A 13,891-nucleotide genomic window follows, 5' to 3' on the forward strand; every position below is an offset into this window, starting at 1 on the left:
CGTCAAATCGAAGCTTTTAATGGCTACTACGGATGAACAGACCTTCAGTTATACCGAAGAAGCCGTGAATGCGGTTCTAACAGATACACCATTTTTCTCAGACGTCTCAACGGATATTACCCCATCAGTTTCCTGGACTGACTAGATTAATGCACAAAAACGACTGACTAGGGCGGAATTGCACTCTTCTACTCTTATCGAGTATTGCCGCGTGCGACGGATTCCAAAGGGACTCCGGATTCAAAAAGAACCCAGACTCCATACTGACAATACCACGTTTCTCACTCGTTGGAATCAAATATTAAATAAATGCTCACTGGACCTGATGGCCTTAATTATAGAGACCAACAGAGATCTACAGGAGAATTTGCGAGAGGAAGTCTCACAAAAATTGGATACCATAAAACAATCTTCTTCCAGTGAGCACTTTGATCAACAGTTTGGCGAATTTCAAGAAAACCTGACTAAATTTCGGGCTGACCTCAAATCAGTGAAATATAGCAAATTTCAGCGGGATGAAGCAGACTACAAAACTGGTTATGTCTACAAATGGATGTCACAAAAACCATCAAAAAAGGTGACCTTTGCAGAAAATGCATCCTCTTTAGGAGACTCATCAGGCGAGGAGATACAAACACAGCGTACTCGAGGGCACACCCGCCGAAATCGCGGAGCACCAGCAACAGCTTCAGAGACAATACAACCAGCCTCTGCACTTCCTCGAACACGAGTGACTCCTCAGAACGATACATCTTCAGCATTACCAGCCTCTGCTTCTTCCCTCTACTCGTCCATCGCTGCTTCTTTTTTGGACTCAGGTCAAACACAGCGAGACACCCACAGTTTACGACCTTCGGGGGTCACATCAATACAGAACTCGCAACGATCGTCCCGCACACCCCGGCTGCAAGCGGATCTCTGGCAGTGACTTCAGAGACAGTATTCAACCTTTCATCACACGCTTTAACAGCCACTGAATTAGGGGTCCTGCATAAGGGACTTTTGTTTGTCCCCACATTCAAGGGTGATCTATTTGACTTACATGTACACCTGCACCGGTTCTTTCGTCGACTTAAACTGAAGTTATTTTTTGCAGATTTTCCACCATCGGTTGATATGTCGGTGGTTCATGTAAAATCTAGATGGATTCCCCCTGGACTGACAGATGCTTTACTGGGGGCTTTTGAACGTCTGGTTTGTAAGGACGCTCATACGATATTTTCGAAAAAAAAAACATTTGTTCGCTATAATTTGTCAAAGGAGGAGGCAGCAGCTATTGACGGTCTTGTGAAAGATGTCTCTATTGTCATAAAGCCTGCGGACAAGGGGGGTGGCATTGTGGTCCAAAATAAGACAGACTATGAGGTTGAAGCACTACGACAACTAAGTGACTCTTCTTTCTACACCCCTTTACCCCTGGACCCGACGGAACTCCTGTTGAAGGATATTAAACAGATTGTTCAACAGGCGGTAGACTGTCATATGATCACCAATAAAGAGGCTAAGTTTTTGGTGACGCCCCACCCCAGTATGCCATTATTTTACACCCTTCCCAAGATCCATAAGACACTATCCCAGCCCCCTGGTCGCCCCATAGTCTCAGGCATCGGTTCTCTCCTTGAGCCCTTGTCCCAATTTGTGGACGTTTTCCTAAAACCATTCATGCCTAAGATTTGCTCATACGTCCGGGACTCATCCCACCTCATTTCAATACTATCTCAGTTAGAGGTCCCTGCGGAGAAAATATTTTTAGTAACTTTAGATGTGGTCTCACTTTATTCAAACATTCCACAGAGTGAGGCACTTCAAGTCATCCAAAACGTCTAGACACACATTCTCTTGCCGCATCGTATTTCTACGTCATTTCTTATCCAACTTTCAGAACTAGCTCTTACAAAAAAATTTTTCAGTTTCCATACAACGGTTACCAACAAAATTAAGGGCACGGCTATGGGGGCCACTATGGCCCCCAGCCTTGCTGTTTGTACATGGACCACTTCAAAACAACATTTATTTACCCTTCATAATGGTTTTAGATTTGTATACATCTCTGGTTGCGTTACATCGACGACGTATTTGTCATCTGGACAGGCACTGACGTGCAGTTCTTATTGTTTTTGATTGTGTCAACTCTTTAAATTGTAATATACCAATTTAATTTGCATTCATCACTGCATGTCTCTTTTCTAGACATCTGATCTCGGTAGTGGGTAGATCATTTGAGACTAACCCTGTTCCGTAAAGAAACGGACCGCAAACACCTTATTATCCTATGAGAGCTGCCATCCCCAGGGCTCTCCGGGATAATATACTCCATTGGCCAATTTTTAAGGCTATGCCCGCCTCTGCTTTTCTCGAGCCGAGTTTATAACCCAAGCCCAAACTATGACTGCCCGGTTTTTAGATCGTGGTTATCTGGCCCGGGTGATTAAGAAGGCATTTAAAAGGGCTTTGTACACAAACCGGGACTGGCTCTTTCTTCCACCTACTAGTTCTGACGATACGGCTAACAACTGCATCTTGCCTTTTTCAATTGTGGGAAAAGCGATAGCTGACATGATTCGGCTCCATTGGTCGGCACTAGCATTATCAGATGTATTTCAAAGTCCCCTTCGTTTTACATTCCGGCGGGGAAGACATTTGCGCGATCGATTGCTGCACTCAGCAGCGCTAGATGTTGATAACACTCACAGTAAGGGGGGTACCCACAGACCGTGTGGACACTGCACTATGTGCAGCCATACAGACACAATTTCAGTCTTTATACACCTTATCACCGGGCGTTCCTTTAGATTGTATTCACACTCTGATTGCTCCACAAAAGGTGTTATTTATGTTGTGAGTTGTCCCTGCTCCTTACTGTATGTAGGAAAAACGACCAGGATGGTTAAAACGAGGATAATAGAACACTGCTCAAATATCCGGTCACTTAGAATGGAAGAGCCCCTGGTGTCCCACTGGTCCCACAGCGGCCATTCCATCTCTGATCTCTCCTTCCTAGTGTTAAGAGGTGGTTCCCCACCCACCTTGGGTGGGGGGGGGGGGGTGATTTCCCCGGGACACTGGGTCGGAAGGAGCAGAGATGGATCTTCACTCTTGATACCGTCTCCCCCAAAGGACTTAATAAAGATATTGAGTGCTATCTTTTTGACTGATGGAGGAAATCCGCTGATTAATTTGGTTGAAATAAGATCTCGCAAGAGGCTCTGATTTCACTCCTTTTTCTATTTAAATGGCTGTCATTTTCTGAGGGCGCTTGCGCTCCAGTGATTACTGCTACAGGTATGTGGTTCTATGTTGTAATGTTTATTGTAGCCAAGCTGTTCCACTTCTTATGTACGTATATTGTATTGCAGATTATAACTGTTACCTTGGTCCCTCCCGATGCAGCAGTCGCGAAACACGGGACCGTGTCGGGGGACTTTAAGAAATCACTGTTATTATTGATGGAGTTGTCAATAGAATGAATTTGACATTGAATCTTCTGAAATAAACAGACTCTTTTAATTCTTCAGTGGAAGTGAGATTTGTCCTGCAGACTTCAATTACCCCAATATTGACTGGGTAAATGTATTATCGGTAGATGCTAGAGGTATAAATTTCCTGGATGGAATAAATGACATTTCTATGGAGCAATTGGTTCCGGAATTGACAAGAGAGGGAGCAATTTTAGATCTAATTCTCAATGGAGCACAGGATTTGATGATAGAGGTAATGGTGGTGGGGCCGTTTGGCAACAGTGATCATAATATGATCAAATTTTAATTAATGACTGGAAGGGGGTCAGTAAGCAAATCAATGGCTCTCGTGCTAAACTTTCAAAAGGGAAACTGATAAAAAGAGAAAAATTGTTAGAAAAAAACTGAAAGGAGCAGCTACAAAGGTAAAAAGTGTGGGAGAGGCGTGGTCATTGTTAAAAAATACCATCCTAGTAGCACAGTCCAGATGTATTCCACTCATTAAAAAAGGTGGAAAGAAGGCAAAACGATTACCAGCATGGTTAAAAGGGGGAGTGAAAGAAGCTATTTTAGCCAAAAGATCTTCATTCAAAAATTGGAAGAAGGATCCAAAAGAAGAAAATAGGATAATGCATAAGCGTTGGCAAGTTAAATGTAAGACATTGGTAAGACAGGCTAAGAGAGAATTTGAAAAAAAAGTTGGCCGTAGAGGCAAACACTCACAGTAAAAACTTTTTAAAATATATCCGTAGCAGAAAACCTGTGAGGGTGTCAGTTGGACAGTTAGATGATCGAGGGGTTAAAGGGGCACTTAGAGAAGATAGGGCCAGCGCAGAAAGATTAAATTATTTCTTTGCTTCAGTGTTTATTGAAGAAGATGTTGGGGAGGTACCCATACTGGAGAAGGTTTTCATGGGTAATGATTCAGATGGACTGAACCAAATCACGGTGAACCTAGAAGATGTGGTAGGCCTGATTGACAAACTGAAGAGTAGTAAATCACCTGGACCAGATGATATTCACCCTAGAGTTCTAAAGGAACTAAAAAAATGAAATTTCAGACCTATTAGTAAAAATTTGGAATCTATCATTAAAATCATCCATTGTGGGGGGAGAGCCGAGGAGAGGAGAGAGAAGGGCTCAAACCAGCTTACCATCTGCCACACGAGTGCGTTTCCCGATAACATCGCTGAGAACAGCTGGGAGACTCGGCGTAAGATAAATCTGGGACTGACGTCATAGGCAAGCGACTGCCTATAAGAGCGGGCGCCAGAGTTTGAATTCTGGGGAGAGCCGAGGAGAGGAGAGAGAAGGGCTCAAACCAGCTTACCATCTGCCACACGAGTGCGTTTCCCGATAACATCGCTGAGAACAGCTGGGAGACTCGGCGTGAGAGAAATCTGGGACTGATGTCATAGGCAAGCGACTGCCTATAAGAGCGGGCGCCAGAGTTTGAATTCTGGGGAGAGCCGAGGAGAGGAGAGAGAAGGGCTCAAACCAGCTTACCATCTACCACACGAGTGTGTTTCCCAATAACATCGCTGAGAACAGCTGGGAGACTCGGCGTGAGAGAAATCTGGGACTGACGTCATAGGCAAGCGACTGCCTATAAGAGCGGGCGCCAGAGTTTGAATTCTGGGGAGAGCCGAGGAGAGGAGAGAGAAGGGCTCAAACCAGCTTACCATCTGCCACACGAGTGCGTTTCCCGATAATATCGCTGAGAACAGCTGGGAGACTCGGCGTGAGAGAAATCTGGGACTGACATCATAGGCAAGCGACTGCCTATAAGAGCGGGCGCCAGAGTTTGAATTCTGGGGAGAGCCGAGGAGAGGAGAGAGAAGGGCTCAAACCAGCTTACCATCTGCCACACGAGTGCGTTTCCCGATAACATCGCTGAGAACAGCTGGGAGACTCGGCATGAGAGAAATCTGGGACTGACGTCATAGGCAAGCGACTGCCTATAAGAGCGGGCGCCAGAGTTTGAATTCTGGGGAGAGCCGAGGAGAGGAGAGAGAAGGGCTCAAACCAGCTTACCATCTGCCACACGAGTGCGTTTCCCGATAACATCGCTGAGAACAGCTGGGAGACTCGGCGTGAGAGAAATCTGGGACTGACGTCATAGGCAAGCGACTGCCTATAAGAACAGGCTCCCTGCGGCGCACCTCGCCGCCTGCGCGCCTCCTAAGCCGCGCGCTCCAAAGGGGCGCCGGCTTTGTCCGGCTTCGTCCGGATAAGTTCGGTAAGTTGGGGGATACTACTGGTGAAACGGGAGAGGGTGTTATATTTGTTGATTAAATTGGGCGCTCCCCAGTTGGGTGTATGGGGAGGAAGAGAAAATTGAAGAACTTTCCTGTTTCCCCAGTAGTAACTAGAGGCCCCATGGACAACCATGTCACTAGACGGGTTGAAACGCCAACAGGGGACGATTCAGAGGAGCATTATTCTGCCTCTCTGAGCCCCGGCAATGGTCAGGTATTTCCACCTCACCCGACGGCATCATTACCAATATCTTTGGAAAAGGCGAAATCAAGCACCTCAAAAGATAGTGAGGTAAGCTTGGGAAACGCCAATATGGCATTAGGAGCTTCAATTCCTATAGATAATTTATCATTATCATTGTCAGGAGAGTTGTTGAGGCCAGAAGAGTGGCCCACGACCCCCCCAGACAATGTAACGTTGGTAGATATATGGAAAATGATTTTGTCAGTAAATGCAAATATCCACCAAATGAAATTATCTTTACCAATGATTGTAAATGAAAATAAGTTGAAACTTGAAGATCAGGGAAATAAAATAATAGGTGTGGAACAAGAGTTGGGAAAATTGACAACAAAGGTTAAAACATTACAGGATACCGAGACTATCCATATAAAAGATAGCTTCGCTATCCATAGAAATATGGAACATTTAGAGAATATGATTCGATATAAAACTTGAGATTGGTCAACTTCCCACAGACTAGACTCCTCTCACCTAAGGAAATGTTCTTAAAATATCTTAGAGAAATAATGCAGTATGAGGTTAAAGATATTCCACAAATTTCTAAGATCTTTTTTTTTTCCAGTAAAGTGAGTAAAGATAATAGAGAGGTGTTAGAGGGGCAGGTGGATGACTCAACAATTGGAGTCTCCACCTTTCTGGAGGAATCCATTGACATAATTAATAAGATATCAACATTGTTTGTATCCTTACAATTGGAATCTGAGAAAGATAAAGTATTTAGAGATTTTTTTAGGTTTAAGGATTTGAACTTTTGCGGTCAACCCATACAAATGTTCCATGATGTTTCCAGGGTCACCCAAGTGAAGAGAAAGCATTTCTTATCCTTAAAAACTAGATTACTAGCTTTGGGGGCTACCTTTTTCTTAAAGTACCCATCTTCATGTTTTGTAACATATCAAGGAAATAAGTTTACTTTTAATGATCCGATGCATTTGGAGACGTTTTTGCAGGATAAGACCAATGTTGAAGGAAATAATAAGGCCGAATAAAAGTAGGGATTCTCTCTTATCGAATCTTTGTTAATATGTTGAAAATTTGTTGTTATCTCTCCCCCTATTATGGATTTAGTAATTACAGATATGAAATGTTTTGTGTATACATTTTGGAAATTATGATCTGTATATTGCAATCTATATATTTTGTTTAAATGGATTTTTAAATGAAATTCAATAAAAATTAAAAAAAAAAAAATCATCCATTGTACATGAAGACTGGAGGATAGCTAATGTAACCCCAATATTTATATATATATAATATAAAAAAAGGCTCCAGGGGCAATCCAGGAAACTACAGAGCAGTTAGCCTGACTTCACTGCCAGGAAAATAGTGGAAAGTATTCTAAACATCAAAATCACAGAACATATAGAAAGACATGGTTTAATGGAACAAAGTCAGCATGGCTTTACGCAAGGCAAGTCTTCCTTCACAAATCTGCTTCACATTTTTGAAAGAGTTAATAAACATGTGGATAAAGGTGAACCAGTAGATGAGGTGTACTTGGATTTTCAGAAGGTGTTTGACAAAGTTCCTCATGAGAGGCTTCTAGGAAAAGTAAAAAGTCATGGGATATGTGGCGATGTCCTTTCATGGATTACAAACTGGCTAAAAAACAGGAAACGGAGAGTAGGATTAAATGGACAATTTTCTCAGTGGAAGGGAGTTGGAAATGGAGTGCCTCAGGGATCTGTATTGGGACCCTTACTTTTTAATATATTTATAAATGATCTGGAAAGAAATACGGCAAGTTAGGTAATCAAATTTGCAGATGATACAAAATCATTCAGAGTAGTTAAATCACAAGCAGATTGTGATAAATTGCAGGAAGAACTTGTGAGATTGAAAATTGGGCATCAAAATGGTAGATGAAATTTATTGTGGATAAGTGCAAGGTGATGCATATATGGAATATAACCCATGCTATAGTTACACAATGTTAGGATCCATATTAAGTGCTAGCACCCAAGAAAGAGATCTAGGCGTCATAGTGGATAACACATTGAAATTGTCGGTTCAGTGTGCTGCGGCAGTCAAAAAAGCAAACAGAATGTTTGGAATTATTAGAAAAGGAATGGTAAATAAAATGGAAAATGTCATAATGCCTCTGTATCATTCCATGGTGAGAGACCGCATCTTGAATACTGTGTACAATTCTGGTCTCTGCATTTCAACAAGGATATAATTGCGATGGAGAATGTATAGAGAAGGGCAACCAAAATGATAAGGGGAATGGAACAGCTTCCTTATGAGGAAAGGCTCAAGAGGTTAGGACTTTTCAGCTTGGAGAAGAGATGGCTGAGGGGGTATATGATAGAGGTGTTTAAAATCATGAGAGGTCTAGTACAGGTAGATGTGAATTGGTTATTTATTCTTTCAGATAATAGAAAGACTAGGGACACTCCATGAAGTTAGCATGTGGCAGATTTAAAACTAATCGGAGAAAGTTCTTTTACACTCAACGCACAATTAAACTCTGGAATTTGTTGCCAGAGGATGTGGTTAGTGCAGTTAGTATAGCTGTGTTTAAAAAAGGATTGGATAGGTTCTTGGAGAAGTCCATTATCTGCTATTAATTAAGTTGACTTGGAATAGACTTGGTTTTTGGGTGTTTGCCAGGTTCTTATGCCTGGATTGGCCACTGTTGGAAACAGGATGCTGGGCTTGATGGACCCTTGGTCTGACCCAGTATGGCATAATAACATAAGAAATTGCCATGCTGGGTCAGACCAAGGGTCCATCAAGCCCAGCATCCTGTTTCCAACAAAGGCCAAACCAGGCCACAAGAACCTAGCTATTACCCAAACTCATCTTGTTACTGATGAACTGTTGGTTTTGCCATGAATGAATTTCCTATGGTGAGGAGTTTGTTGTACTATTTGGTTTTGCTACTGTCTGCTTTTGCTGTGGAAGCAGGTAGAGACTTTAATTGTTAAAGCAACCTATGTTTGTTTAATCAATTTTGTCATTATTGGAACCACTAGTCAAAGTTGTATACTGAAATATTTTGGGTTTGCCTGAGGCGGAGGTTGTCAAGGATCTGATGTAAGTTTGAAGAAGCCAAACAATTTGTTGGGGTGGGGGGATCTCTTCATCCACAAAGGGAAGACATTTTTTTGTCCAGTAAACAAAAGCCCATCCACTATACCATCTGTTCGACCACATTTCAGATCCCAAAAGGATTGGAATCTCTCAGCACCTTTTCATATTTTCTGTGCCCTACCTTGGGTGTTATACACCCAAAAAGCAGGTGCAAATATAATATATGTGGATACTTGTTCCCAGGGTAATTTTAAAAGGGAAAATATTTTGTGCTTTCCCTTTGAGAACTGGTGCAAAGTCCACAGAGTACCTGCAGACGTTGCATCAACTTGGGCAAGTAAACAAAAAAAGAATAGATGCCTTGATCTTTTCCAAATATTTATTAAAGTAGAGATGTATAGACGTCATGTATTCAGTCTCTACTCCTGAATACATGACAACGTTTTGCAAGTGATCTTTCAGTGTTGGTTCACAGTGACCTTCCCTTGATGATTTTATACTCATCTGAGATTCTTGATTGTCCAAGCCCCTGAGGCAGCGGCTGTTGAGCTGCAAAACTCAGCCTGAGTCGGGCATTTTTATGAATACGTCTATATGTCTCTACTTTAATAAATATTTGGAAAAGATAAAGGCATCTATTCTTTTTTTGTTTACCTGCTGGCCATTATAGATCAACTTGGGCAGTGCTGAAAATGACCCCATGTAAGGGAACCACTGTAGTTAAATTAAGATGATATCAATAATGGGTCAGTTTAGCTCTGATTGTTGAGCAATAAGGGGCATATGTACTAAGCATGAGCCTGATTTATTAGGCTTCCCCTCCCCCATTCTGTGTCTATGGGAAAACACCCTGATGAATCAGGCCTAAAAGGGGAGAAAACCCTTGAGTGCATCTAGTTTTTAACAAGCTGAACTTGAGCACCGATATCTGAGTCACCTCCTTGCCTGCTTCCTCATAAAATAGTTCTCTAAGTGGTCGATGCAATATCATGCTCAGCAGCTAGTGCACAGTTTGACGCGCATCCATAATCCCCAGTGCAATACGGGGGTTAGCATGTCCAAAACGCGTGTCCAAATCGCTGTGTAGCTATTAGCGCTCATCACATGTAAATTCCATGTAGATGAGGCTATTAGCTAATCCCTGAACTTGCTGCATGGCCAATGCACCCATTGCAATGTGGAGAACTCCATGCCTGCCCAAGGCTGACATAAAGATATGCCACACTGAAGGGCGCATTGAAAAAAAAATATGATTCCTCCTAATAGTATTGTAGCTATACTAAGTAGGAGGAACCAAATAAAGCAGATTTAGTTAAAAAAAAAAAAAAGAAAGAAAAATGTTTTTGTAAAAAAAAATAAAATAAAATACTGGACACCCAATATACACACACAAAATAAACAGTCTAGGCTGTGGATCTTGTGCATGTCTATGCCAGCATGTTCTTATGTTCTTATGTTACTTTCCTGCTAATATTCTTATACCATTATAGGGTTCTTGCTGATATTGCACTCTGCCAGCCTGTCATACCTTCTATTAACTTATGGGTTTTGATGTTTCTGCTTTGCCTGCCTGTAAACCTTCTTAAACCATCAAAGGTGTTTTAATGCTACCACAAGGCTGCCTACCATTACAGTGGTCTTGCTGATATATGCTCTACTTGCCTGCTAATACCTTTACACCATCATAAGGGTCTTGGTGATATTGCTCTCTGCCTCCCTGTCATGCCCATTCTATCACCTTAGGGATAGGGTTAGGCATGCTACCACTCTTCCTAACTGCCATTCTCCTTATATTACTATAGGAGTCTTTTTGATACTGCTGTGCCTGCCTGCCATTTCCCTTATACCACCACAGAGGTCTTACTGCTGCTGCTCTATCTGCCTCCTAATCCCCTTACATTAACATAGGGGTCTTGCTTATACTGCTCTGCTTGCCTGGCAATTCTCTTACACCACCACAGGGGTCTTAGCTGTAACTCTGCCTACCTGCCAATCCCCTTGCCCTACCAAAGGGATCTTACTGCAACCAATCTGTGGGCACACCCTGATGACATCATCACCACTCTTCTATAAAAGGAAGCCAATACCTGAGCAACAGGTTCTGTGTATTCTTAACCATTGTTCTTCTTGTCACTTTCTTTCTCCTGTAGCCCAGCCTGATCCCTACCTCTGCCTTGTATGCTGCCTGGGTTGACTTGTTGCTTGCCACTTGACTGTGTATTATCTTCACTTTCTCTAATCTTAGCCTGCCTCCTGATGTAGCACAAACTCTGCCTGCCTTGATCTTGCCTGTATGACCTCACCTCTGCCTCCTGAATCGGTTCTGGTAGTTTGGTTTTGACCATCAACTACTGTCTGTCCATCTCTTAGTCTATGTCAGTGGTCTTAGTTTAATTTTCATCTAAAAATTAAAGTCAATCCATGCAGCTGCTACCTAGGATAGACTGGTTGGAAAAGGGCTAAAACATGATAGCTCTTGCTCCTTCCTTGTCCCATCCCCAATCACCTCCCTTTCATCTTGCTTTGTTTTCCCCCTAGATTTTAATGAAACTGAATTGAATGAGCCATTTGGATTTGTTGGGGTGCTGTGTCCATTCAGTTTGGAGATCCAAACCAAATCAAAATGAACTCCTTTATTTATTAACTTTATTTACCATTGTTATTTACCACCTCCCTGGTTTACCAAAAAATCACCAGAGGATTTAATGTCACATTTGGATCATCCAAATGCATGTCCCTACACAGAATAGTAAAATAGATAAGAAGAGAACAACAGAAGTAATAAAAATTCCTCTTTAGAATATATACCCAGATATGGCCTGGCCTCTTCAAGAATGCATAAATATAGATGATATAGATGTATGTATAAGTGCTTACTCAATACTACAATCACATTTATTTCTATGTACAAATATATCATTCATTTTTAAAATAATCTTGTATATGTTAGATATATAAATCTAAAACTAGGGAATTTTTTTGTAAGATGTATCTGTAAATGAAAAGTTACATTTATAGTTACAAAGCATTTTAAAGAGAAGAAGACCTGGGGATAGCACAATAGCTTTTAATAAAGGGATAGCATGAGAAGCATGATGAATTAAAGAAGCACAATAAGAGGCAAATACAATATAGTATGCTTCATTGAACAGTGATGGAATGACTGTGGGAAAACTGATGTGTGGGGTCGGGAAATTGATTCTAGGTGGAGGACATGCAGACAGCCACAGATATAGCAATAAATGCCTGCTGCTTTTCAATGAATTGCATTGTTTAGAGATTGAGACTTTAAACAACTGTCAAAAGATTGCAAGCAGGGACAAATGTGGAGTCTAATGGCATTTCCCAACACAGTATTTCAAACAATGCTATAAGAATTGTGTGTGGTCTGTGGAGCTAGAAGAAACTTGTAGCATCTAATGTAAATCATTTTGGGCATAATTTTTCAAATATTTTACCTAGTTGCAAACTATGTGGGTGTTTTGATTGCATGAACTTTCTCTGGAAATTAGCAAGTGAAAAGCAGAGTATGTATGCTAAACACCTCCTCATTCTTTGCACTCTCTCTTTGAATTTTCTCCTTGTGCAGGTGGTGGTGGGGGAGGGGAGGTACTATAGCATACCTAACACCGGAAAATCAAATGCACAGCTCAGCTGAGCTCACCCTTTCCCTCTCTGTATAACACACTAACAGGATTGCCTCTTTTTCCCCAAGGTATTTTACATTAAACTCCACACATACCTTTAGACCTATTGGAGGATGACAATTTTCATTCAGACCATTTTTCCCAGATAAAAAACAATTAACCCTTAAAATTGAGCTCTCCCAAAAAATGTAAAATATTAAAATATCATGGCAGGGGGAGGGGGGTCATTATACTAAAATGAGTTAAAGCTAATGAAAGAGTTTAAAGCAAGCTTCAAACACTTTAGTACATAGGTCATGAACATACCTGCTTTAAAATGAGTGTGTTAACCAGCATATTAACATGGCTCAGTATACTGGGAGGTCGATCGGACCCAGTGTCCAGTCGGCCAAGATAAAATGGGCCCAGGAGCGCTGGAGGAACTGGAGTGTGGTGTTCAGTGGCAGAAGGGGGGTGGTGAGGTAGGAGCAGGGTCAGATACAGGGCAAGCAGCTAGGGAGGGGGGGGGAGGGGGAGGGGAGTCGCATGGGAATAGGAGGAGCCGAATAGGCTCCTGAGGGGAGGCCCTGATTGGGCAAATTAAGTGATGCTGGTGTGTTGGCTGGCCTGGATAGGCCAGCTGACGTGAGGTCACCAAGTAGGCGGGGGTTAGCAGTCTGCATGCAGCCAGCTCAGTTACTCGCCGAAGCTGCTGCAGACAGCTGGTTGTTTCCCTCCCACCTGCCCTTTTTTCTTCTGTTCTTGTGTTGAACGGGGTATTGTTGTTGCAGCGGGGGGGGGTTGTTGTTGAGGCGGATGGCCCGAGTCACTACAGCTCATGTATTGTTAATGATTGTTCCTGCTGTAAATTGTATTGGTTGACAACGGGGGGGGGAGGGGCCAGTGAGGGTCTATTGACCCCCACTGCCTTGCTGGAGGCAGTGGGGGTCTATTGGCCTGACTCCTTGCTGGCTAGTGGTGGGGGTTCACTGGGTTGGCTCCTTGCTGGTAGGAGGCGGGGGTCTGAACTCGGTGCAAGGCTGGAATGTCGAGCCGCTTGGCTGGTGTTGACCGTTTTGCTGGTAATTGGCGGACGGTCGGGTGGGGGGGGGGGGGTCGTTGAATCGAAACAATGAATGTTATGTGCAGAGCTTGGGCCTCCCTGGTGTTAATAAAAGCTGCGGCCTTTGTTAAAGCCAAACTGATGTCTGTGTATTATTGGAATGTAAAAGGGGGCGAATGTAAGCGAGTGATATCCTAGATGCCCAT

The 13,891-nt window shown here is 42.6% G+C and overlaps 1 long non-coding RNA gene across 1 annotated transcript in view; it reads right to left on the reverse strand.

Annotated features, from left to right (window-relative positions):
• The window catches only part of LOC115080209, a 56,995-nt gene extending 43,916 nt beyond the window's left edge, over window positions 1-13,079 (reverse strand). Inside the window, exon 1 of the long non-coding RNA XR_003853536.1 lies at window positions 12,950-13,079. This is a non-coding gene — a long non-coding RNA (uncharacterized LOC115080209). The remainder of the gene's footprint in view (window positions 1-12,949) is intronic.
• Window positions 13,080-13,891: the final 812 nt, after the last annotated feature.

Source organism: Rhinatrema bivittatum, chromosome 1 (genome assembly GCF_901001135.1).
Source record: "Rhinatrema bivittatum chromosome 1, aRhiBiv1.1, whole genome shotgun sequence".
NCBI classification, from domain to species: Eukaryota; Metazoa; Chordata; class Amphibia; order Gymnophiona; family Rhinatrematidae; genus Rhinatrema; species Rhinatrema bivittatum.